The 27766-nt window shown below is 38.0% G+C and overlaps 1 protein-coding gene across 7 annotated transcripts in view; it reads left to right on the forward strand.

Moving 5' to 3' along the window:
- The window catches only part of GNGT1 (G protein subunit gamma transducin 1), a 294503-nt gene that overhangs the window by 11378 nt on the left and 255359 nt on the right, over positions 1-27766 (forward strand). For 4 of the 7 annotated variants that reach the window (XM_059932782.1, XM_059932787.1, XM_059932788.1 and 1 more), the window contains exon 1: positions 23577-23876. The exons of 1 other annotated variant lie outside the window; for it this stretch is intronic. The gene's annotated coding sequence lies outside the window, so the exon portion shown is untranslated. Of the gene's footprint in view, positions 1-23576; positions 23877-24191; positions 24241-27766 lie in introns of those variants that run through there. 2 more of the 7 variants (XM_059932786.1, XM_059932785.1) reach the window with 2 other exon arrangements.

The raw sequence follows: 27766 nt of genomic DNA on the forward strand, positions 1-27766 counted from the left end.
ATCATTTACTCATAGTAGGATAAATTATTTGGGAAGACCAAACACCATGCTAAAGGCTCTTTTAATATTTATGTTTTTGCTTTTTTAAAAAAGGGGTACTTTTAATCTATAAGCATGTGGGTATTAAAGGAAAAAATAACAGATCTCTAAATTATTTAAGATTTACCCCTTTAGAGGCAATAGATTAAGTCTCATCGTTTCTTTGGGAGAGCCTTACTGTACCAAAGAAGCGATATTGCCATGTATTTAAGTAGGTAGAAAAATTTGAAAACTTCTGCTGCTAACATTGTATCCAGTCAGGCTTTAACACACATACATACGCATAAAAAAAGCTGCTTATCTGCCAAAATTGGATAGCTTTACTGAATGCAAGTTTAATTAACTGGAAAAGAGAGTTAAATTTTAATAAATAATTAGGGTGATTATTAAGCACTGTGGTGCACTTAAAATGTGCTGTGTAAATGCAATAGCAGTACAAGTGTCTCCCAGGTTTGGTTCCCTGCTTATTTCAAGTCATTACCTTTTGAGAAAAAAATGAAAGTAATGGGTAATTTTTTTTCAGAGAGAAAGAAAAATGTATAAAACAAAAAACAACCTTTATTTGGGTAACATGACAGTACATTTTATATCAATTCAGAAAAATCAAGCACCTACTATGTACAAGGTAGGTTATATATTAAGGATATAAAAATGGATAAAATATGGTCTCTGATCTCAAAGAACTCACAGCCTAGTTGTGAAAAGGGAAATGAAAAATTAAGTGCCACACAAAATATAGGGGTGTGTACTAAATGCTTTAAGAGCACTAAGGAGAACAATTCATTCTGACAGGGAAGCACAAAAAAGGTGCCATAGATATACACATACAGGTAATAGGAACAGGCGTAGAGGGGAAATAAAGAGAGCATCTCATGCAGAGGAAAGAGCACCAGGCAAGTCATAGAGGCCTGCCTCAAGTGCCTATCTTGTTTGAAGAAATGTGAATTGCTTCATCTTGCTGGAGTCAAGGTCATGGGAAATAAATGACAGGGGGTGAAAATATAAAGGTGGTTAGGGACAGATTGTCATTGAAGGCTTCTAAGGAGAGGTTAAGTATAGGCAGATCTGGGTTTTAGGAAATAAATTGTCTTCAGTTGAAGGGGAAAGCGACAGGAAGGATGGAGACCAGTTATAAGAATGTCCAATGGTTTTAGTGAGAGATCGGGGTGATGGTGGCTAATTTAGATCACAGTCAGAGAAAACAGAAAGGAGGAGATAAAGAAAAGGAATCTTGCAGAGGTAGTCCATTTAGGGATAAGAGAGAGAGAGAGTAGGTAAAAATGGACAGTAAAGATGATGACATAACCATGGTAGAGAACATGTGAGTTGGAAACAGGGTAGGAAAAAATTGTTATTTTTCATTTTTAATGTCTTTGGGTTACTGAGGTCTGTTTGACATCCATGTGATAATAACAGTATTCAGATCTAGAATTCAGGGCAGAAGTGGGACCTGGAGAGGGACCTTTGGGATTCATCTATAAATAAGTGATGATTGAGGTTCTGGGGTTAGAGAAATTACTCTGCATAAAGCATAAAACAAGATAAAATGAGGAAGCAAATAACACTTTCTGTTTAGGGTGGCAGTTTAAATGGATCTGTTCCTTTTCAAAGCCAAGGCGGTTGCTATTTGGAGTTTCCTTCTCCATTTCCTGACAGAAATTGGGCTTGATTATCTGCATTCTCTCTCTAAGTAAATATTACTTTTCCACTCTTCCAATTAACAAGCATATTTTTAAAGTATGCATGGTATCCCACTTAGTACTGTCCTATGGCCTTTTCTTTCTCCCACTCTCCTTTCTTCTGGAAGTACTCTATCCTATGATCAGTGTCTCCTGATGTCTTCCCTCTGTCTGAAATTACCTTGTAGGTGAGGAACATCATGCAGATGATGAAACAGAAAAATCATAGCCAAAATTGCAGCAAAATTTTGGGAAGAAGTTTAAGCAAGGATATTCATGACTCTTCCATAATTTTCTATTTATTTTATTATTAATTTAATGTATGGTAGATTATCATAAGAATTATATTCAAGTATCATATTACCTTTAGAAATAGCACATTTTCTTCAACAATAAAATTTAACAGAATAGATACTTCAGTGAGTACTGGAGATGAAAGTGAATTCCTGCATTTCTGTTGCATTTGAACATTTTCTTTTTACCATAAGAACATTAATTACGTATGGAAATAGTCCAAACACTTTGTTGTCTTTGTTGCTTATGCTCTGTGTGTGAAATACTCAAAATGTGAAAGAAATTCAGGAAAATTTTTATCTATTATCACCTAACTTTGACTAATTCTTCTTAGATCAGCTTTCAAATAATTATTATATTTTCTACTCATGGACCAAACTCGGTTACAAACTCCATTTATAAATTTTAAATTACTCAAATCATCTACTTATCATTTACTACAATTTTAATTTAAGATTATCTAGCATTTAATAACAACTCAAGTCAATGATGATTTAATCTAATTAGTTCTATATTGGTTAGGATCCGATTTGGCCATATGAAATGGGAAAACCCAAAGTAATAGGAGCTTACATAAGGAGAGTCTTAACTTACTCCCAGAGGAGACTACAGGGAGGCAGCTGCTGGCATCGTGATGACTCCAGGATTGTCAGATATCCAGTCTCCCTTAATTTTGCTACTCTGCCACCCTTAGAGTCTTCAGAGACAGACTATACTTTCTAAGAAGTCTTACAAGTTCTCTGCTTCCATTTTATGGACTTGAGCTGTACCTTTTCAAAAAAAAATTACACAAAATATAGTCTTTTAGCTAGTAACTTGATCACCCAAATAAAACTGGATTCTCTAATCATTTCATGATGTAGGTATGTCAAATCATTATGCCGTCCACCTTAAACTTATAAGGTCATGTATGTCAATTATATCTCAGTAAAACTGGAAGAGAAAAAAAAAATATATATATATATATAAAACTGAGCTCTGTTATTCAGGGTGAATGCAGAGAATGGAGCTTGGAAAAGGCAATTAACAACCCTGTCACAGTCAGTATACCATCACACTGTTATTTTAATATAAAATATAAGAAACTTACTAAGTTAATTTTCAAGCCAATGATGGAAATTTAAAGTATCCTGTTCTCTAACTTAGTGCTTTGAGATTCCAGTTTACAAAATAATATAGATTCTTGTTTCCCAATGGCAGAAAATCAGTGCAGTATAATCTATAAGATTATTTAATTCAGAAAAAAAGGCACTGATTAAATGTAATATGGCAAGAAATCCCTAACTCTTTAGGAAGTTATTACGCTGCCATCAAGAAAAATAATTCCTCTTTCAAATCCCACTATCCACTTATAAAACCCTCTGTCAAACCTGTCTGCCTTTATCTATTAATTCCTTCTAATTGCATACCCCACTTGCTCTCACACAGACCCTGCCCCTGTGTTTTCAGTAACCAGTACTTGACCCGCCTAAGTAGACTTGTACGGTAACTTCTCCTCTGAATTTACATCATCTACTTTCATCAATTTCTGGTATCTTTAGTTCCAAAGGTCTCAACTCACTTTGGCTTGTATTCACCTGAATGCATCTTTAGAATATGTGATCTTCAGGAAACACCACATCTCTAAGAACTGACTCTGAAAAAGTATGAGATTTAGAATCATGCAGATCAAGGTCCAAATCTCAGCTTTATCGCTTGCTCCTGTGACTATGGACAGATAGATTAATTTCTTTCAGCCTAGACTTCTTCATCTGGAAGATGACGAGGAACATGTCTACCTCATTGAGTTGCTGAGAAAATTAACCAAGACACCACAAGAAACTGCCGATGTCCAATATTCCCCCTTTCCAATCATCACTGTGATTATCTTCAGAGCAGGTACAATGTCTTATAAAGAGACTAGGAAACTTTCTGGTAACAGAGTAGGCTCTTTATAAATGGCTGCTGTATGAAGGAAACTCCTGTCTTCACATATCCTATTTCACATATGCATGCTGGGTCCCAAAGGGCTTCCAGTTCCAGCCCTCACCTGTCGCTGGTGAACCCTGAGGTTCCATGTCAACAGGCCAAACTGCCCTTTCGCACTTGTTTCATTTCCTTTGGGGAAATTTAGAGTTCATTTCTGCCAGTGGACCTCAGAGAAGGCAACTCAGTCTGTTCTGCCAGGTTTCCTTAATTTATAGTCTTGGAAAGCAGAGGATGGGTTTTCAAGTTCTTCTTTCCCAAAAGCTGCTAGATTTTTTCTGCTTATTGGCTGTTCGTTCCATTGATGAGCTTTGCATACTAGGACTGTCAGACAAGAAAGCCTAAATTGATTCAAAAAAGGTCATTTTACCCCCTTTCTACACAAACTTGCCCTGTAAATATATGCCTAATTATTACTTTTTATTTGCATAACAAGGAAGGTGTTCTAGGGGCTTCTTTCTGAACCAAGATCTTATCAAGATGTTATCAATGCTGCCTGTATGATTAGACATGTCCTCAATTGGCATGATATTTATGCTTTGATCAACACTCAGATACATTGATAATATTATAATTTCCATGATGTTTTAATACTGCAATGAAATTGAAAGATTTCCTAAATATACAGATTGTAATTTAGAATTGCTAGAATTGTTAAGCTTTTAGCTTAATCATAAACAAAATAACTTAATATTTTCACATCCTATTTGATCCAAGCTAGAGCATACATTTAAAAAATGGATACTTGAGTAGATTATAATATACTGGCTATCCTGCAGTTGACTGGTGATGGGTTTCTGACAACACATCCAGAATGCTGGAATAATAAGCTAACTCTGTTTCTTGCAGATTCATATTCATCTGGGCATGTTCTGAGGGTTGGTTAGTGAACCTGCCAGGGGATGTTTTCATGAGGAACCAAGAAGCCTGGTAGAGAGAAAACAAGTACCTGTTCCGGGGACTGACAGCCAGCTCTGTTCCACTCTCCTTGATTATCATAAAGCCTGGGGGAGAACTATCTTCACGATATTTCATTCATGACACTTTTGTTTCGTCATGGTGAAGTGATACTCAGATTGCCTGGCTAGATCCCTTAGGCTCCATGCCAGAGTTCTTAAGTAAGGCAAAAACAATACAGAGAGTCAAACAGCAGATGTCGCTGATATTCCTGTACAAAGCTGAGGGCTTGGAGCAATGCTATCTTTGTGGATTTAGCACCAGAACAGTTGAAGTGGATAGGAAAACCATCTGTTCAGTGATGCAGGTAAGAGAAGAACATTTTACAAGGCTTCACCGGGCAACAGTGATGGGTGCAGCATATAGATTTTCTCTAGGATGTTGAGAACTGTTGGTCAGGGCAATGTGCTTTTGACCTGAGGCTGTGTTTTGAATATGGAAGAAGGTGACAATTTTGAGCTACACGGAGACTATCTCCTAGATACACAGCTTTGAATCAGAGAGAAAGGACTGAAGTTTCCATAACCTGTGATGTGAGAATAAGAGAGAGAAAGACAGAAAGACAGACAGACAGACAGGCAGACTAATATCATAATATTACCAGGCTGGTAGCCAAGAAAAGACATAATAAAATTCTTTATTTCTCTCCTTTGAAATAATCAGATCTTAAGTATCTCTATGAGTGAAACCTCATAATCCTTTAGCAGAATTTGCTGGTGGTATTTAATAGTACTTCAATATGTTAAGGGTTCATTCCTGTTAGAGATACTATAGTGAAGTGGTTAGGAATTAACATTCTGGGGTCAGCCTATCTAGACTTGCCTCCTGACCCTCTATGTGATCATGACCAACACATTTAAATTCTTTAAGTCTTGGTCTCCTTATCTGTAAAATATGAATAATAGTGTTGCCCTCACAGGCATTTTTAATGAAAATTAAATGAGATAATTATTTAATGAATTTGGCATTTACCAGACACTCAGTGCATACTTTTAATACATGCACTTTTTTAGACTGCATAGAATTTTACTTTTTAAAGTTCTTTTCACAGCAAACAGAAGACTTTGTTAAGCTGTCATGACAGTGATAACTTTTGGGTCTTTTTAAATTCTTTCTTCTCCAAGTGGTTAAATTATTTCATGGCTTATCAGCTGTGATCCAGTTCCACAGTTCATACTCAGGCATAACTGCCTCCTCAAATATGGGAGTTGGTAAGGAAACTACAAAATCAGGACAAAGGATGTTAAATCGCTATTTCCAATGTGCCTTACTTTGAACTTGACACTATAAAATTTTGCCTACTATTACGGTGCCCAATTCCTGCTTGGAATATTCTGCATTTCCTCACATTTTACAGAGCATTAGCTCAACTGACAATTTGGCAGACAGTCTAGGCTAATGACGTTGTACCCATTTCTTAACCTGACCCACGAATTAATGCAAGCAAACGATTCCTACATTTCACTAAATAATTGTGTAGCAAAACAACAACAACAAAAAAACAGTGGTCACTTAGAACCAACTAACATCTGAACCCTGCTTCTGCCTTCTTCTCTGAAAGCCCCAAAGACATATATATGTACAAAAAAGCACAAAGAAGGAAAAGTGCTATTTCATTCTTGGCTGGGGTTTTTGCTCTGAAACTCAGTGTAAAGCAGTAGTAGGTAAGTTGGGCTTCATGGGCAAGAGATAGCTAGCGTTTTTTTGTGTGGTTTTGTTTTTGTGCTTTTGTTTTGCTTTCTGAGGGAAAACAAGTTCTGGGCTTCCCTCAGACTTGTGGATAGAAGAGAAAAAGAGTTGAAAGAAAGAGTGAAGAGTGTGTGGCCCTACTCTGTGGCAATAGTCCTGGGCTTATCACCACATAGGCTTCATGGGAATTGTCTACATGGGGTCACACCTCTCCGTGACAGATCTGTTAACTAGTGGTTGCTCCCCAAGAAATTCAGTGTAGTACCTACTTATTTTGGTGGTAGAATATTTTTCACCAGAAATGGATTCATCCTTGAGGTGTAGTAAGGAGGAGAGGGGTTGACGAGGAGTTTTAGTTTCTTTCCCCAGAAGCCAAAATTGTTGTCTTTGTATTCATTCTTATGTTAATTCCATGGAGTTAAAGGTCAAGTCTATGATGAGCTAAGGGCGAGGCTGTCTCTCTTGGTGGGGAAGAGGTCAGTAAACATCAGTAAGTCCTACCTGCATCACTGGGGTAATTTTCTTGAGCACTTTCGGTGCTTTATTTTGCACATCTGGGATTAAAGATAGAGGTGGTTCAGCTCCTCTGTACTCTATTTTTGTGCAACAAATTATCCCCAAATTTAGCATCTTAAAACAATAAACATTTATTACCTTATACAGTTTCTGAGAGATAAGAATCTGGGAATGGTTAAGCTGGGTAGTTTGGGTTCAGAGTTTCTCATAGGGTTGTACCCCAGATATCAGGGGATGCTATAGTCATTTGAAGGCTTGGCTGGGGTTGGAGAATCTGCTTCCAGGAAGGCTCGTTCACATAACTATCGGCTGGATGCCCCAGTCTTTCACCACATGGAACTTTCTATAGAGCTTCCTGAGTGTCCTTATGACATGGCACTGCTTCCTCCATAGTATGTGATTCAAGAGGAGAGATCAAAGAGAAAGTCAAAATGTCTTTTATGTCTTAATCTTGTATGTCACAAACCATCACTTCTGCCGCATGCTGTTACAAGTGAGTCACTACACTAAGCCCACACTCAATAGGAGGAAAATAAAACTCTGCCACTTGAAGGAAGGGCTATCAAAGAAGTTTTGGACATATTTCAAAACCACCACACCCTCAGATCTTTTACAATACCTTCAGAAGCTTCTGCAATTGACCCAGATAAAATATTAAGTTAACTCTTAGGCTGCGTCAAGTGAAGAACTTCCTTTCTCTTCTATTTTCTACTTTGAATAATTCTTCCTGCTGTCCAATCACACTCACCAGACGGTGTTAAACATTGTGAAATGGATACTATGGGTCAAATAATGCAATCAAAATCCTTTGATTATTAATTGTAATCAAAGGATTATAATTAATAATAATTGATAATAATTTATTAATTATCAAGAAAATTCCTACCTCCACAGAAAAGGGCAAATTAACTTTCTTACTTCTTTCTGCTAAGGAGAAATTCTTTGCTCACAAATAATTCAAAGGTGTGTCCTTTAAGGTTTCTTCTTATTCTATTTGGCCCTACCTAAAGAAGTCTCACTCAAGTGAATGACTGTGTGTGTGTGTGTGTGTGTGTGTGTGTGTGTGTATGTTTAGCCCATGTCACTTTGCACAGAACTAATATGGATACTTTGTTATCACTAAAGAGGGATTATCCTCGCCACAACTGTGGCATGTCATTAAATTAATGTCCCCCAAAGAGTCACGCTTCTAACCATCCATGCCCTTATGTGTTCTTTTCCATATTGACTCTGGGGTTATCCTCATGACTTACTTTGTCCCATTAAACTTCAACATATGTGGTGTAAGCAGAGGCTTGATGAGCGTTTGTGCTTTGGGCCATGACATCTTGAAATCTGGCCACTGGGTGAAGAAGTCTGAATTAACTGTGTGAAGAGGCCATGTGGGAAAGAATTAAAGCACCTCTGCTGAAAGCCCAAACCACTCCTAACCTTGTGAGTGAGGCCATCTAGGAGGAGGCAGACCCTGGCCCTCCTGCCAACTAACTGTGAACACATGAGTGAGCCCAGCTTTCCACCATATGGAATAGAAACAAGCCGTCCTTGCTTAAATTGTCATCCCACAGAGTTGTGAGCAAATAAAAGTTGTTTGGGGGTTGTTTGTTGTGCAGCAGTAATTAACTAATATGACCAGTTTCTCATATATTCTAACTTTTTGAGGTTCCAAAATATCAATAACATAGGACTAGAGCACTGGAATAATACCCATGTGATTTAATTATAAATAACCCCAGAATCCAACAAAACCCCTCTATTTAAAAGTAGCAACTTTTACTCTAAATGCTGATTCTCTTATACAACGATTCCCAAGCAAAGCAATTTCCCCAAATCAGTACATATTAAAATCTAGGTCCAGTCTGAAACTGATAGTAAAGAGCATTAGCATTATTTGAGGGAATAAAGTAGATAGGAGAAAAATAGAGAAAATATTGTATAGAGAGAGTTTCTTGGTTTCAGCTTTTCTAGGCTGTCACTCAAATCCTCCAGATGTTAAGAGACGTTTGAGAGAAAACTCACAGTAAGAGGTTAATTGTTCTATTGTCTGCCCTTGCCTACAATCGTTTTGGAAGCCTGAAGGAGCTGATCAAGTCTCTGCTGCTGAAAGCTGTGGTCCCAGATGCTTCCTTCAGGAGACTGTTTTCTCAGGGCCAAGTCTGAAGCAATGTATCCTCTGAACGTCTCATGCTGTAACCCTACTCCTTCTCACATGCTGAACTCGTATATTCTCATTTCCTGATCTCATCTCAACTCTCTTGGGCTGTGAACTCTACTTTAGCACATACTAGGTGCTCAGTAAATGTTTTTTCAAAAATAATGAAAAGTTTTTATTATAACACAATACTATTTTTCTACTACATCTTTTTTTTCTAATTGGAGCACAACCTGACTTCCCATGTAGAAATATGAAAGTTCTCAGTGCTGATTAAAAAAAAAAAATCAATAAAGGGGAAAACCAAAACAAAATAAGTGAGGTTGGCAAAATCCCCAACACCAACCAATGTCCGTATCCTTGGTTTGGACTGATGCTCCCTTGACCCTAGAAACAAATTCCAGCCTTCAATACCCACTGAGAATTTAGCAAGAGCTCTGCTGACTTCTTGTGGGATTCAGGCTGCAAGAACAGCAGCGTCCCCTTTAGTCTGAAGCTTAAGAATAAGTCCCCCGTATTCCCCTAAACATATCTTAGTTCTGGCCATGGCCAGATGCCTGTTCCCCCCAAGTGACTGTCATTCAGCAGGTTTTTAAATAGTCTTATACATTTGCTGGATCCCCAATCCCATTTATATTAAAAAGTACACTTTCATTTTGAGGCTTAAAAGGAAAAAGCAACTTTTAATACAGGAATCTGTCCAAGTTGTAACTTGTTCTCCAAATGTCCATTCCTAGGCATGTACTTGCTGGCTTACTGAAACAATGTCAGACGTATAATGTTCGGACTGAATATCAAACAAATACCCCTAGTTCCCTTTCAGCCCCTAAAAGGAATCCATGCACAAAAGAGACAAAGTGGGTGATGCAGTATTTTATATTAACTGGGGTTTTGTCTCAAAATCCAGGAATTCTAGGTTGGGCTGTAGGAAGGAGTCCTTTTTCCTAACCCAGTGGGACCAAACAGCTTTTAGCCAAAGCAGGCTATGAGTTGTATTTTGGTCATTTCCTCCATCTTCCCAGAATTTGCCAGTCCAATGTACTGAGATGCCACTCTCACTGTACCAAAGAAAGGCAAACCAAAAACAACAACAAAAAAGGAATTTTAGATTTTACTCTAATACCTGCTGACTTGGTCTTGCCTAAACTTCAAACAGGTCTTCTTAGAGGCCACAGGGAAGTGTCTGAACAGAGCTCCTGAACCGTGAGTCGTTTGTGGCAAATAGCACACATGTATTAATGTTTCCTGTCCACTCAGTGGATGACTTTTCATGACACTAATTAACAGTATGCTTTACACAGTCTAAGAAAGTGAGCAAAACTTATATAATTAAAAAGAAACTGTTTTAACAACAAATAGCAAACTCAGATATTCTACCAAGCTTATATCATAAATATTTGCTAATGATTAAAGATAAAGGTTTGCAGTTGGGAGGTTTTTAATTCTAAGTTTTGGTCTGGCATTCAAAGATTAATAATATAGACCTATAGTATTTGGAACCAAGTCACACATGACTTGCAATGTCTTTGTGAGAAATGAGGTAGGGTCTCTTTTAAGACTAAAGTAATTAAGTTTGTTTTCAATATCCAGTTAACTCTAAGACTCTCAATATCACTATTGAGAAGATTTAACCTCAGCAATATTACAAGTGCTAATGCTGTCTTTAACTAAAGATTGCTTATTTTATGCTGAAAAGAAAAGTAATATTGCCAGTGTAAGCACACACACACACACAGAATTACCACAGAATATATATTTAAGTATAAATGCACATCAAATACATATTTTCATTATCCAGATTAATTTTATTTATGCCTTTGCTTTTAGAAGCAGTACTTATCCATCTAAAAAATTCTAATATTATTATAATAACAAGTAGCTTTCATTCAAATGAATAATAAAAATCTGGATGTGAGAGGACATAAGATAAATATCAAGTTACTTGTTGAATAAGTAATTATTTAAAATGTGCTTTGTATTGATTTTACTGAATCATATCCTATTGAATATAAATATTTTAACTGTAAATAAACTATATTTCTCACTGAGGTAGTCTACTAAAAGACTTAAAAAAAACAGCAAAATGACCTATTTGTTTCTGTATCTTGTTGAGAGTTGAAGATACATTTATACCTTATCTATATATGTTTTCTTTTCTTTACTTTCCCATTTTATGCCAGAGAGAACATAAACATGAGACTTTGTGCAACAAGATGATCCTGGTGTTCACATATCTGTTTTCAGTTGATTAGAATTTTCAGGTGTATCAAAATGTATTTGTTTGGAATGACTGGACATGTTCCTATTAAATTCAGTATTATTGAATTTTCTTATCACTTGGTCTTTCTTCTCTCCACATTAAGCCTACTAGGAAGAAGAGATTCTTTTCTTTATTTAATATGGGTGCATTAAACCTTTGGGGATCCAAAACTCTCTCTTCAATATGCATGAACACTTCAAAAGCCTGAATAACATAATGTGGTTCTAAAAAGTGATCCCTTTACTCCCTTTTTACTAGAATATAATCCATAGTCAGATAATGCATAATGCCAGATAATGGACCACATTGAGTAAGCCATGCCACTAAATCCTTCTCTGACCCTACAAACAATGTATTTCCCAGAAAAAATATTCTAAATGAGGAAAAGTCTTCTAGTCATGCTGTTTTGTTACCTTTTCTTTAGGAAGAGAAGAAAAACACTATCTGCTGTGCATGTGGTTTTTTTTTTTTACAAGGGCTTTAGGGTCCATAAAGCTTTAATTTGTAATTTAAAAGAATATATATACTCTTTACATATGGTTAAAACAGAGAAAGCATCCCTGGGAACTTGTGGCATAAGAATACGGTGGAACATTAGAAAAAGCAAAGGCAAATTCAAATGAAGTAAATGCTAACCAATTGTAGACACTAGGAAAATGCTCCAAATTACAAATATTTTTTTTTGTCATAATATAAAGATAGTACTAAGTATGTCCTGGTAGGCTTATAGCAACACACGATCATTTTGTGCGGCTTTTACTTCCTTCAGCTACTCACAGCAACACTCATCCTATTTGACATGGATATTGATAGCATGATGCTGATAATAATGTCACAATATCAGGGTCATACTGCTATCTCACAGCCTTTAAGATGCCCCTTGTTCTTCCTCAAGGCCTTATTCCAGGCACTTGCCTCTTTTGGTCCTTCTGCATTTAATGCATAACTTCATCTCTGGAAACAATAAAGGGGAACTGAATGGTGAATTCAAGTGCACTATTAAAGAGTTCCCCACAATATTGTGATGTTCTGGGCTTTGGCAATCAAGCTTTAGAGATAATCTAAAGGTATTTAGTTAGATATGCCCTTGTGCCTGAAACAGATTCCTACTCACTTGGCTTGGTAGGTCATCTCAGAGAAAAGAGTGCTTTTTTTTTTTTTCTAAAGAACTCATCATTTCTAGGAGAGAACCCCTTTTCCTGATTTCTTCTCATTTGGAACAAAGTTCAAGATAATATCTTGAGATCTTTGCAGCATTGTTTCCCAATTGAAGAACACAAGCCATAGATGGGTTGTAAGATCAATCTAGTAGGTAGGTAATGACAAGAAATTAAAACTAAAACATAAAAGATATAGTAGTATAAGAGTATCCAAACTACCACAGAATAAAGAATATTAGCTTTCACTGTATAGTGAGGGTCTTTGTTTCAATATACGTAATAATATGAATATGTTTAGTGGGTCATAGTGAAAAATGTATCTTTTACTGAGATGTGGTGAAAAACAGTCTTGAAAAACTGATTTATGATAATATGATTCTATAGATGTTACGCTTTACAAAGGATCAATGATTCAACTCAAGAAAATTGTCATCTTAACTGGATAGACACGCACCTAAGTGGCAAGAGAGTTATAAATACTGGTTGCCTCTTTGTAAAGAGTTTGATGCAAGAAAGAGTGCTATCAAAGTTAACAAGAAAGGAAGAAAATGAAATATGCCATTTTCTCAGAATACACACATTCTGTCTTCTACAGGCCTATCGAATATGGCATGGGTTGTTCAGGATCTCATGAACAGAAATGATCTTTTGGACAAAGCACATTCTCTTCTTGTAGAGACATCTAGAGAGTGACTGGGAGTGATGGAAGGTCAAATGAGAAAGTGTGGTTACTTTCTCAAACAAGAATTTAAATGGCCCAGGGTTCACTGAATGGCCGTTTTCATTTCTTGTTCATTTTTTTCTTTTTTTGCTATCTCATGACCTGTTTCTATCCAATGTAAAGCTTAAAAATATTATAGATGTTTTTTATTTTGAGTACAGGAAAGCTTAGGGCATTTACTCTTTTGAAATAACTTTAAAATGTATCTTATTCCTCCTTGGTCACCCTGCTTTTTCCCATTTTGAAATTTGAAAAGTTTCTTTGAATTACTGAGCATCCTGTCCACCGTTCACCGGCATTAATGAGTCCTTTTCATCGTGGGCAGTCCCTTTGCATAGCGGGAGACTTCATCAAATTATCTATTGCTAGCAATAAACTAAAATCAGTTTTCATATGAAACTCATCTTTATGTAAATCCTGTTATCTGATGGAGAAATGATTACTGACATGGGACATGAATTCATTGGCGTATGCATTGCATACCAAGTAAAATCTTACAACAAATTTAGAGACCTAGAAATGGTGACCGTTATTCCATGTTAGTAATTATAAAACATTTTTTTACATTCAAATCAGTCATGTATCTTATTATCTTAAGATTCTTTCACTGTTTTCTTTTTCCGTTTTGGTCAGAGAATGAGGACTGTAGTATTTCTCACTACACTTTATAATCCTACACCATATCAGCTTTGCTGAGATGTTAAAAAAATACACACATGTCTTCATCATTATTCTTACATCCCAATAATTTATCCTGTTGACCTTCATCTTCAGATTGCATAATCAGGCACAGATATAGATGCACAAATATGACCAGGGTTCTTATTAGTCGGAACATCCATTCTGATTGGCAGAGCGCAGGCTGTGTTGCTTATCATATATTTCCAATATCTCCCCTTTCTATGCTCTCACTCTCACGGCAAACTTTTTGAAAAATAAGTTGACCCGTGCAAGGAATATTTACAATAGTTTCAACAAGGGCTTTAGAGCCAGTTGTAGAAACACATCATCAAATTATGAAAGATTTTCGGGAAACAGAGAAGAGAGATGACCTATCAATATAATGTAAGTAAAAGATGAATTTAATGACATATGAAAGTAAAGTCCCTGTGGTTAACATCCAATCTTCACACTTTCCTTACCTCCTCTGTCTATGCTATTTGTCATAAACCAGGACACAGAATTATCATCCCTAAATGTGATTAATAATATTGAAAAGTGAAATAATAATGTGAAGAATAACCAAGGGAGAGGTGGGACTGATATGAACTCTGCTTCCTCAGAAAGAAGTTTCCTCTCAGTAGGAAACTTCTAGGTGGACAAAACCTAAAAACTCTGAGGTAAGTCAAGAAGTAGTGAGTTAAAAATCATCCATTTTCTGCTTGGCCCTATTACTTTGTTTCAAAGATTTAATTTTTTTTCTGATTAGAGGAAAATCTGTCCTGGACCTGCCAGATCTTTGGCTAATATTACCCCTTTCCCATATTAGAGAAACATGCTATCTTTTACTATATTTTGATGATTACTTCTATGGTAATGTGGAAGCTGGTAATATCCATCTCGTGGCACAAAAACCCAACGCTGAATATGTTGATGTAATTTGGCAACATTGCTAATTATGGCTTCTCTAAAGAAATATTCCCCATATTTTTTTCTTGGTTAAAAACCAACACTGCTATGTGAAATTTGAAGTGAATGACAAACTTAGGAACTCTCTAAAAATGCACAGAACCATAGACCAAGGTGTGAAAAAAAGAAATTGTTTTCCCTCTGACATTACAAATTCAAAAAGGTGACTGAGACAAAATATAATGACTTTCATTTGAATTGAGCAAGGCACTGGGGTTAGCAATGTCAATCTCATGGAAAGTGTAACAAAATCTCTCATGATCACAGAAGGTCTAGATCCTCATTTGAAAAATACTCAACCAGTAGTGATAGAAATGAATGGGATTATTAGAAGCTCAATACACTTATTTCTTTGACATAATACATTTTCAGATACCTAGGATGGTGTGGGAAATGGAGAATTTCATTAACCAGATATATTGGTTAGGAGAAAGGTTGAAAATAACAGAGTTGATTTTCATCACAGTCTGGTCCTCCCAAGTACAATGGCTGGGAACGCCTCCTTTTCTTACATAATATCACTGCCTCTATAGCTATCAAGGATGTACCTTTGGTTATAAAAAATGGGTATCCTGATGGGGGTGGTTCAGAAGAGACTCAGCAGAGCTTCAGGCATTGCTTCTTCTGTAGGCAATGTGAAGGAAGCTATGGATTAAGGGCCTTACCAGATAGGGGTATGAATAGATAATGTGGCTAATCATGTAGGAAACATGTAGTGAGTGCTAGGATGATAATAATCAATCTCTAGGTGTTCGATCAGCCCTTCTCTGACTCACTGGTAGAGGTAACAGAGGGAAAGGGAAACCCCCTTGTCTGATGTCTTCCCCTCAGGCCCTGTGACCTCAAAGTTTATATCTTACCATCTCCTTTCCCTCAGGACCAGTCCCACAGGATCCTCATTTGTTGTCATTATCTCTCCAATATCTCATTGTGGAAAAAACTCTAGGCCCTGCTTTTCTCAGGGTTAAGTTTTGATTCTTGAGAGCTGTGGTCATCACCAGTTGGGTTCATCAATATCCAGTTACCCTCTGTTTCAGGTGAATATTTTTCTTCTTCTTGGAAAATGGCAGAATTGCACTTTTTGGCATTCTGGTTCTCTTGAAGTTGGTGGGGGCCACTAATTGGTTTTGGACAATGACTTGTGAACATAAATGATAGGTGTCAACCAATGACTGATGGGAGCTATTGCATATTTACTCTGCTCTCTCACACCTTGGGTAGGAAAACTCTAAGATGTGTTTTCCCAAGTTTCCCAGTGGTGTTATACTTCAGTTGCCTACTTACTTGGTAACATACCCTTTACCGGACCTTTTCCTTCTCTGCTTCTCTTACTTTCTTCTCTTTTTCTGGTGTTTCCTAGGATTGTCTTCCAACTATACTATTTGCGCTCAAACCCTCCTGGGGTGGTTTTAAAATATGCCCACAACCCTCAAACACTACTTCTCCTATAAGATGTAGCCAAATTCTGACAATTTGTGTGGATTTAGCGACTTGCTTCTAACCAATAGCATATGGTAGAAATGATGTTTTGTGTGTAGGGGTAAAAGACATCATAGGTTACTCCTTGCTATCACTCTTGGATCACTTGTTCTGGAACAAGCTAGCTGCCATGTTATGTGAATTCTTAAGTAGCTCTACAGAGAGATCTATATATCAAGGAATTGGGGCCTCCTGCCAGCAGCTATGTGAGTCAACTATCAAAAAGCAGACCCCCATCCCTGGCTCCAGTTCTAGCAACATCTTACTGCAAATTCATGAGAGGTGCTAACCCAGAATCACACAGCTAAAATGCTTCTGGATCCCTGACTCTCAGAAATTATGGAAGACAATAAATGCTTGTTGTTTTAAACTGCTAATATTTTGTTGCACAGCAATAGGTAACTAATTCACCTTGTCTCAGAGATTGCTTCTGAGATACATGAATGCAATGATGACTCTCTTGTTTGAGTGAAGTGTACTGAGACCAGGTAGGTATAAAATAGAGCCATGGCCTAAGTCTGTCTGACAGTTGATTCAGTGGCTCTCTGGATCAACCTGTAGTTATTTATCTAATACCTATGTGCTTAAAAGGATGGATATATCTAGCAACTGATGGAGCTCTCCTGTTGATTCCTTGACCTTTATAATAATATCCATTAGAGTGGGAAAGCACATGTGAAAGCCCCTTAAAATGCATCCCACCATGCAAGATCATAAATCAGAAGCATCCTAGGTATACTGGCAGTATACTGGTATACTGGCAAAGTGCCACTTTCAAAAACTAAAGAATGCAGATACTGCCCTGAAAAAACAAGATGGATCATGGTGCCTAATGGTACACTTCCAAAAACTTAATAAAGTGATAGCCCCAAGTACAGCTGCCATGCCAGATATTATATATTTATTAGACGAGATCAATACACTGACACATTGTATGAGACTATTGATCTCACAAGAATGTTTCTTTCAATCCCAATCAAGAAAAAGGATTAGAAGCATTTTACATTCACTTGGGATGAACAAAAATAGACATTTATAGCCTTGCACCAGGGATATGTTGTCAAATTATATAATGTGTGGAGTCTCAACTGAGCCCCAGTAGAAGAATCACATTGCAGACCCTTAGCATTGTGGAGTAAGGTCATGCTATATATAGCAGGGAAAATTTTCCCATTCAAAATCAGTTCCTGATGTAGTGCATTAAAAGAGATCATCATTCCCATCCCTAACAACAAAAGCATGTCATATAAGCTACTATAAAATCATAGTCTTTCAGAAACTCTTCAGAGAGCTGAGAATGTAAAACAATTCCAATGAGTTAAATTCTAGAAAGAAATTAGCCCTTTTTAGGAGAGCAGATGCCTGTGCCTTGCTATCATCCCTGGGGCTGTGGTGGGAGAAGCTTCCAATAGATGGGAGTAAGGAGAAACAGCCAAATTTTTAATGAACTTTTAATGGCTATATGTAGATGGCAATGAGTGTTTAGATTTCTGAAAATCCCAGTGACAAAGCAACTCCACACACAGCCATAAATTCTTTCCCATGGGACCATTGTTGTATGCACGGCAACAGTGTATGAATGTGAGGTACAGGGAAAGAAAGCTGAGAGGTATATCCTCAAGGTATATTGAGCCCTCATCAAGTGCAAGGAAACAGGTGGCTGGAGGCTGAGGGCAGAGCAGGAGAGCTCAGAGAGATTTTCCAGAGGTGCTTGCAACCTTCACCAAGCATAAGCCCATGGAAAACTGGGTCCAGGGAAGAAAGGTAGAAAGTTAGAAAGCAAAGAAATCTCCCTAGCACTCTCTGTAGTGCCGGCAGCTGTGCTGTAAAGTACAGAGAAATCTTCAGCATCTTCCTACGCTCAGGAAAGACCTGATCTCACTATCAAAATATTTGAACCCAGTGGTGAACTGGATCCAATAAAAGTGCACTAAAAGCCAAGATAGATTACATAACCGTGGATTATACTCACTCAGCAGCTCAACCTAGTGGTTTCTCTGAAGAAGGAGTATGTCACTTCCTAGAGTAATTTTATCTATATTAGTCCCTCCTGTTCCTTTTAGACACAGTATGTGGTATTTAGTTAGAATTTGCAGGATATATGAAGAGGCAAGACAATGTCACCCATAGGCAAGAGAAGAAAGAGCTAGTTGAAGGAGACCCATCCATAACACAGATGTTGAAATTAGCTGAAGAGGTCTTTAAAATAACTAGGACAAAATATTAAATAATTTAGAGATAAAGGGGATGTAATGGTTTTAAAACATGGTCCCAAAATTCTTTGACACTCTTCATTGAGAACTATCTCTATTTCACCTCCCCTTAAATATGGACAGGTTTTTATCTGCTTCAGACAGTGCAAACAGAGTAAGGCTGAAGTGATCCTACGTAACTTCTGAGGCTATATCAGAAAAAAACATGCAGCATCTTGGGATACTTCCTCTGGGGGAAGCCAAATGCCAGGTAAGGAGTTTGATTACTGCCAGATTGTTATCCTGGAGCAGGCACATACAGGTATTTAGGTCAATTGCCCTAGCTGAGCTCCCAGGTGACATCCAGCATCAACTGTCTGCTATGGGTTGTCATCTTGATATCCAGCCCAGTTGAGCCTTCAGAGGACTGCAGTCCCAGCTGATATCTTACTAGAACCACACGTGAGACAACAAAAGCTGAGCTTTTCCTGAATTATCATAAAATCATGAGCAAACTAAAATGATTATTTTCAGCTGCTAAGTGTGGAATTTATTATGCAGAAATAATAACCAGTAATAACCAGGATAGGTAGAGAAGAGATGTGAAAATTGGAGAATTACAGCAGTGAAATGGAAACTGTTAAGAGAGAAACAGGTGGAAATTCTAGAAGTGAAAAGTCTAATATAAGACATGAACATTCATTTGATGGGTTGGTAACTGGACATGAGAAATGAAAGGATTAGTTAACTTGAAGATGAGTAAATAGAACTTATTTTAATGAAGCAAAATGATTTTATATAGAACATATATGGTATATTGTCTATGCCATTCCTTAGACTCAGAATTCCTCAGCAGGATTAAGTTGCAGTAACCCAGGGTGGTAATTTATCTGATAATGCACCTTTCATTGCGTCCTTGCCTTCTCTGTATAACTTCCCTACCATCCATTAAATTGCTTGCACTTGAATCCTTGTCTTAGGACCTGCATCTGAGGAAACTCAAATTATACATGTGTTATCTTGTAAAAGGTGACAAAAATCCTAGGAAGTCAATTCTATCATAAAATCTTCTTAAAACTTTTTAAAGTTGAGGAAATGAAATATTAGAGAGGTTACAGAACTTGGCCAAGGTCATATAGCTAGGAAGTATATGAAAAAGACACTAGAGCTTGCTCTTAACCATATTTGATAGTAAGTTCCATTGTGTAGCATTGTACAGTTTACAGAGTGCTCCCAACACATTATCTTGTCTTTAGAACAAGTCAGTGAGATGGGCAAAGCATATACTTCTGTTCAGATTTTTTTTTTAATCAGATGAAGAAACTAATTTAAAAAAGAAAGTGACTTATCTAAACTAACACAGAGATCTAGGGGCAATGCCAAGACCAGAGCTAGGTCTTCTGACTTTGAATTCCTTGTCTGCTGTACCATGTTTTAGGACTACAGTTAAATGAAAGATGCTACTCTATATTTCAATCATCCCCTTGCTATTTTCTCAAATACTTCTGAAGTTGAATGACAATTCCTGAAATTCTTTTTAAAATCTAGAATGTTGAAAATGTAATCTTTAATCATAGTTTTTTAGCTCAAGATTTTTAGAAAATTCTAAGGTGATGTTGCTTATGTCTATTTACGTATTCTCAAATATGACTAAGCCCTGTGGATGCATTTGTTAGAAATCGAGGTCAAGGTGACAATGTTAATCATATCAAGAGGCAACATGTGCAGTGATTAAACCCATAGACTCTGGAGCTAGATTGCTCACATTGGGAAAGTTGTCTAACCTTTCTCTCCCTCAGTCTCCTTATTTGCAAAATGGAATTAATAGTAGTATTTACATCATTGGATTGTGAATATTTGAAAGTTAAAATACATGAAAAGCAGTTAGAATAGTACTTAATATTTTGTTTTGTGTCCCATCTGGTTGAGCTTTCCATTCTTCAGAAAAGGAGTTATGATGTCAAAAAAAATGGTCTTTAGTGACCAACTCTTGGGTGTATATCTTGTTTGAGCAATTTTGAGGGGATATTTTCTTCTACCATATGATTTTAAAGGATAACATAGAATTAGAGTGGAACTTGGTAAAAATCTAAATAGGACATCAGATGCAGGGCCAGGAAAAATGGGACACCATTGGATGGGAAGATGAATGTTAACCAATGGTAAACATTGTGCTGTGTAAGCTTCATTAATGGGAATACATTTCTTTAAGGAAAAACAAGTTCAGAAAAAAGAGGTAATTAAAAGACGTACTCATGAACTTTGGGCAGAATCAGGAAAAGAGGTCTGATGAAAAATAACTTCCTTATATTCCTGCCATAGAGCCTGGAAAGTTCAAAATTCTACAACAACTACTTAAAAATGAATGTGGGCAGGGACTGGGGAGTGGTGTAAATGACAAAGTCAAAGACTACTGGTGAGAGTACGGAAGATTATTTTTCTTACTTAGTGTTTTCTAATGTGCTACAATGTGGTATGTGTAATTCAAATAGTCAAGACCACAAAGAGCATTTAGAACAAAATAAGATTTAGTGATAAGGTTAACTCATCTACTTTAAGGAAGGATACTCATTAGAATTAATCTGATGTAAATGATCAGAGTCACCAATCCCTCATACTGCCTCCAAGTAAAAAAGTTAAATGTTCTCAAAAAGATATTGGGTACTGCTTACTTAAAAGAAATGTTTACTGTTACTCTAAGACCATAATCATTAAACCGTATGGTAATGGAAGAGGTGGTGGCATACATTTATATAAGTATTAATACAAAGTTCATGCACCAGAGAATTTATTAGGTCAATTTTTAAAAATATTACTTTCAAAGATGCCCAATGTCTTTCTACATTTACAAAAAGGCTTATAGAAATAAAACATTCCAAACTTGTTTTAAAAAGTAAGCAAATTTGTTTAAAGTTAATTATTGTAGAGATTTATTAACACTATATTTGGCAAAGTTAGAAGGGGAACCGCCAAAGATTTAAAAGCAGCTTTAAAAATATTCCCACATGATTACGGTAAATGCATGCACAGCTTTTGAAATGAGAACTTTGTTCTTTTAAATAAAATGGCAAGTTAATTGTTCTTAATAATATATCATGGGGAACCACTGACTCTCTGAAGGTTAGTAAGCAAGAATTGAAGAGATGAATATAAACTATCGATTTTGACAAGCACCGATTAGCAACGTCAGTCCATGAACTACTGCAGGAGAACACAAGAAACACAAGGAGGGTAACCCATGATATTCGTAAATTTATTCATGACATACATATTAGAAACTAATGCTGTGTTTGGTAGAGTTTATGCATAGCTCTTTAAGAGAGATCTTTCTTTGTTAAACAAATATTGTATTTTAAAATCACCATACAAGAAGATAAAAGTCAATACAGATTCTGACAATGAACGCGGACAAGGACTCAAGAATGGCACAAATGAAAAAGTCAAGGATTGCTAGTGAGATTGTGGAAGACTATTTTTCTTATTTAGAGTTTTCTAATGTGCTAGATCGTGGTATGTGATTAAGAAGCCAGACCTTCAGGCTGCAGCTTTTAAACTATGCACGTATACAGATGGTCAATAGGCACATGAAAAGATGCTCAACATCGCTAATTATTAGAGAAATGCAAATCAAAAACTACAGTGAGGTACCACCTCACACCAGTCAGAATGGCCCTCATTAAAAAGTCTACAAATAACAAATGCTGGAGAGGGTGTGGAGAAAAGGGAACCCTCCTACACTGTTGGTGGGGATGTAAGTTGGTGCAACCACTGTGGAAAACATGATGGAGTTTCCTTAGAAAACTAAAAATGGAATGTATGATTTAGCAATCCCACTCTTGGGCATATATCTGGGCAAAACTATAATTAAAAAAGATACATGCACCCCTATGTTCATAGCAGCACTAGTCATAATAGCCAAGACATGGAAACAACCTAAATGTCCATTGACAGATGAGTGGATAAAGAAGATGTGGTACATACATACAATGGAATATTACCCAGTCATAAAAAAGAACAAAATAATGCCATTTGCTGCAACATGGATGTAACTAGAGATTATCATACTAAGTGAAGTAAGTCAGAAAGACAAATACCATACGATATCACTTATATGTGGAATCTAAAATATGACACAAATGAACCTATCTGTGAAACGGAAACAGAACAGAACAGAAACAGACATAGAGAACGGACTGGTGGTTGCCAAGGGGGAGGGGGTTGGGGGAGAGATGGAGAGGGAGGTTGGAGTTAGCAGATGTAAGCTTTTATATCTAGGATGGATAAACAGCAAGGTCCTACTGTATAGCACAGGGAACTATATTCAATATCCCATGATAAACCATAATGGAAAAGAATATTTAAAATATGTATATATATATATAACTGAATCACTTTGCTGTACAGCAGTAATTAACACAACTTTTAAATCAACTATTCTTCCAAAAAAAAAAAAGATAAAGCATGCAAGTATATACAGTCCTATGGGACTGCAAGCCTATACCTCATTGGTCACCATCTTGAGGTGTCCCCTGGGCAGCAATCCCCAAATCTGGGGCTCAAGATGAGTGTCTAAGCTCCTGTCTGGGAGATACCTGCCAGCTATAGTGAGGCAGAGGGAGAGGCAAAGATGACGGTGCACTAGCCTACTTCCCTGAGAGCACATCCACGTCCACAGGGCCCTACAGGTGTGCCCGACCCTCAGGCCAGAGCTCCAGGGCCGGCAAAGAGGCCGCCTTCACAGAGAGCCTGCGGGCGCCTCCGACTGCTCTCTGCGCACTGCCCTGCCCCGGGTGGTAGCCTGCCAAGAACCACCTCGCAAATTGCCACGCCCACATGGGACCCAGGAATGCAAGCCACGCTGGCCACCAGAACCCGGCGATCAAGTAGTGCCCCCCACCCGGCCCGGCGGCCGTAGACTGGGCGCCAGACGCACGTAAAAGCTCCAATCCGGGGATCCCGGCCCCCGGAAGCGGCGAAGGGTGAGCGAAAATGGCGGCCGCGAGTCTCCCCCGGAGAGTGCCAGCAGGCCCCTAAATGCCGCTCAGATCAGATGCCTACCCCCGCCAACACTCCAAACAACCAAATGGGCCTCCCCTACACCAAGTCCGGCACCCTGGATTGGCGCTTCGCCCGGGGCCTTGTGGCTGGTGAGTCCCAGCGCGTGAGCCCTTTAAGAGCCACGGCCCTAGAGGCTCGTGGAGCGTGGGGCTCGTGGACAGAGCCCTGTTGGTTTTCAACGCTGCGTGTTTTGAGGGCCGTCTCTCAGGTGCAGGTGTTAAAAGTGGCGGGTGCCCCATGTGGGGTTCAAACCCTTTTCTCCTCAGTGAGCAGCTGCGGGGCTCCACACAGGGGTGGCGGAGGCGGGGCTGGTGGGGTTTGCGGCGAGACTGTGACCCAGCGTCTCTTACCTGCTTCGATGTGGACCGTAGGAGTGGCTCAGCCAGTTTTTACGTTTTTTCAGAGGATGTTGCTCCATATGTAGCCATAGACTTGTTGTGTCTGTGGGAGGAGGTGAGTTCAGGGTCCTGTAAGGTCGCCATCTTTAATCGGAAGCTTGTCAATCTCTTAATTGAAGCCGGTTGTCTACCTGAGACTTGAGCGTATATTGATGAAAATGATAATTTTAATAATCTTTGGTTCTTCTGAAGGGTTTTCTTCATTTACCAAGCAAATGGGAGTAGGGAAAAGCTGTGACAATCTGTGAGAAGTTTATCATATTATGGGTTCCATGTCCTAACTTCCTTTAAAACGAGGACTCATCATAAAATGATTACGTTATTAAAGGAGTCCATCACACCAACTCCATGAATCTTTCCCCAGGGATATAAGCTTCATAAGTGAAATCAGTAAGCTGATGAGAGTATGGCTACACGCCTAACATGTTTTTATAATTTTTCAAAACTTCCACTTGTGGGAATTACTTATGATCTATTGTTATCTCAGCCTCCAACTTGAAGAGTCAAGAAAGTTGAAGAGCAAATTTTTCAAGAGGTAGGATTACCTTAAGAGAACATACGTTCAACATTTGTTATAAGAAAGTCCAACATCTGTCCCAGTGGTTCTCATTTCTTGGGTTTAAGGAATCATGATTATAAACATGGCAGTGAAAGCCAAACATTATGGTATATTTAGAGGCTGAAGGCAAAGTGCCTTGAGATTACAGTGGTATCAATTATAGTCTTCTTTAAACAGTCTGGCATCAAAGATGGAAGTAAATTCTCTAAATTAGTAATTGATGAAAACAATATTTGGATTCCCCCCGCCCAGTGGCTTGTGGGATATTAGTTCCCTGACCAGGGGATTGAGCCCAGGCCCTCGGCAGGGAAGCACGAGTCCTAACCGCTGGACTGCCAGGGAATTCTCCCATTTTTTAAATTTTTTAAATTTTTTTACTCACAGTATTCCTCTTAAAATTTGTCTCAATAGAACCATGTGTCCTTCACGGTTATAAGATAGTTTTGTTTGTTTGTTTCCCTGGAAGTTGTGCTTTAAGTGTCATATTCCAATACATACAGAGTCCACAGGGTGATGAATGTTCAAAACTGGATTCTCTGACACGTTCAGCTCGTCCCCATGCTTTCGCCTTCTGGCTTTGATTCTTAGTTCTGTACTCTCTTCACTACCCTTTCTTTCTGTCAGCCCCTAGAGCTCTCTGTGCTTTTTAATTTTTTGGTTCCTGCTGAAAAGTCTATCTTCTAACCTGGGTTGTTAGTCATCCTCAGTCACTTCTTATTCTGTCATTGCATAGGGGGTGGGAGAGAGGGTTTTCAGATGTTGAAAACCGAGGAGGAAGGAACAGAAACCTCCCTGATGTCATTCTCGCAAAGTGAAGAATCTGAAAGACTAATTAGTAGTATTCCTTTACTATTGCAGATAAAGATTGTCATTTATTTCTTTATTATGTTGATTAATAAAAGTTCTGGTGATATAGCATTAAAAATATCTATCTTTCCTTAAGGAGCTTTTATTTACTTTTTTTTTTTAATGTTGGAAGAATGTCTCTAATCCACCCTGGGTTGCATTACAAAAGGCCCCTTTATAACCTCCTTTTATAATGTTGGTCTCTATATTCTTGGGCTTTCCTCTATTACTCTAGCCTTTGTATAAGGCTATAGAAAATAGTCACGTAGGGGTGGGATAGGTTTTTGGACTTGCTTAGTCTTACTACTGATGCCTGCCAACCCACATATTTTAGTTTGCTTGACTCTTACTTTACTAAACTTCTCAGATGGCAACTGCTTATCTGGAAACAACTTTTTACCTGTCACTATATTTTACAAATCCTATGCCGTTCTTGGCTAGGCTTCCCTTCCCTGTAACTAGGTTTCTATCCATTCCCATTCCTGCCATTGGCTTTAGCCCTGTCCTAGCGGCTGAATATATTTTCTCATATGGTTCTTCAAGTACTTCTATAACATTTAATCTTTTGGATCAAGATACGTTCTCAAGACAAGAGAATGAGAACATTAAAAATAGCCTTGATTTTGGAATCTAGTACATGCAAATACAGAACCAAAACTTTTTTCCTTATAAACCAAGCTTGAATTCTTTGGTGATGGTAGTGGACAGCATGTGTCTGCAATCTTTTCTGGTGATGAAACTTTTTCTGTGATTAAGTGAGGATAGCTCTCCCTTTCTGGCCACGGAGGGACAGGGAACATGGCATAGATCAGGCAAATCAGAGTAACGTATCTCGCGGGCCACTTTGATTGTTCAGCCATAGGCATGTGACCTACTCAGGCTGATCAGAGTCTCTCATTCTTTTTTTTTTTCAGCTATAAGTGTTAGTGAAGGCTCTGAAAAACAGAGCCATTAGCCTCTACGTGTGGGATATAGGGATTACCACTGATCATCTTATTTATTCTGAAGAAACCAAAGAGAAGGCCAGTAGAGACAGGAGGTTCTAAGAGATGGCCAAAGAGGTAGTATCCTCTATCTAGCCATGCTTGAAACCCCAGGACCTAGCTACATTTCCAAACTTCCCGATGGTATGAATTAATACATAAATGCCTTTTCTTACCAAGCTACCTTGAGTGGGTTTTCTACTACTGGCAATCTAATGAGTCAAATTTGACATTGTAACACACAAATTGAACCATTTATAATGTTATTTTCCATCTGAAACCAGGGAGTTGTCTTGCTTCAGATAAAGGAACAATATAGGAGACATGAATTTGTATCTGAACTAGCTAAGATAAAGAATCCAACATAGCAACAAGGAGAATAAAGAAATGTTTTTTCAAGAGACTCATACCACAACCACAGAGAGGTATTTCTATATGCATTTTCCTCGTGACTCTACTTGTTACATAACCAGGGAAATGGAAGAATTAACTTCATTTAGTGGGGCAAACTAGGAGGGTCAGAATCTTTCTAGGATTAGATATTCAGATTTGAATGGGCAGGGAGGTAGAGAAGTACAAGGAAGAGAAAATGTGGAACCAGCTGGATATTAGTAAGAAATTCCAGTCTATTACGTAGACAAATACTTAGAATAACCACTTTTAAAAAAAAATTTTTATTTATTTATTTATTTATGGCTGTGTTGGGTCTTCGTTTCTGTGCGAGGGCTTTCTCCAGTTGCGGCGAGGGGGGGCCACTCTTCATCGCGGTGCGCGGGCCTCTCACTATCGCGGCCTCTCTTGTTGCGGAGCACAGGCTCCAGACGCGCAGGCTCAGTAATTGTGGCTCACGGGCCCAGTTGCTCCGCGGCATGTGGGATCTTCCCAGACCAGGGCTCGAACCCGTGTCCCCTGCATTGGCAGGCAGACTCCCAACCACTGCGCCACCAGGGAAGCCCAGAATAACCACTTTTATTGGCTATAATGGCTTTTAATATGTTCTATGCCCTATGCACACCACACATCTCTATTCCTTGCAACAAGTCTACAAGTATTAATAATTCTATTTTACAAGAAGGAAACTGAGGCGTAGAAAGTTGGTGAAAGCCATAGAGTTAAGGGATAGAAGTAGAGTTTGAACTCGTATCTTTTGAATTTTAAAATACAAAGTTTTGTTTTTCTTGCTACACCAATCT

This window comes from Balaenoptera ricei, chromosome 9 (genome assembly GCF_028023285.1).
Source record: "Balaenoptera ricei isolate mBalRic1 chromosome 9, mBalRic1.hap2, whole genome shotgun sequence".
Taxonomy (NCBI): domain Eukaryota; kingdom Metazoa; phylum Chordata; class Mammalia; order Artiodactyla; family Balaenopteridae; genus Balaenoptera; species Balaenoptera ricei.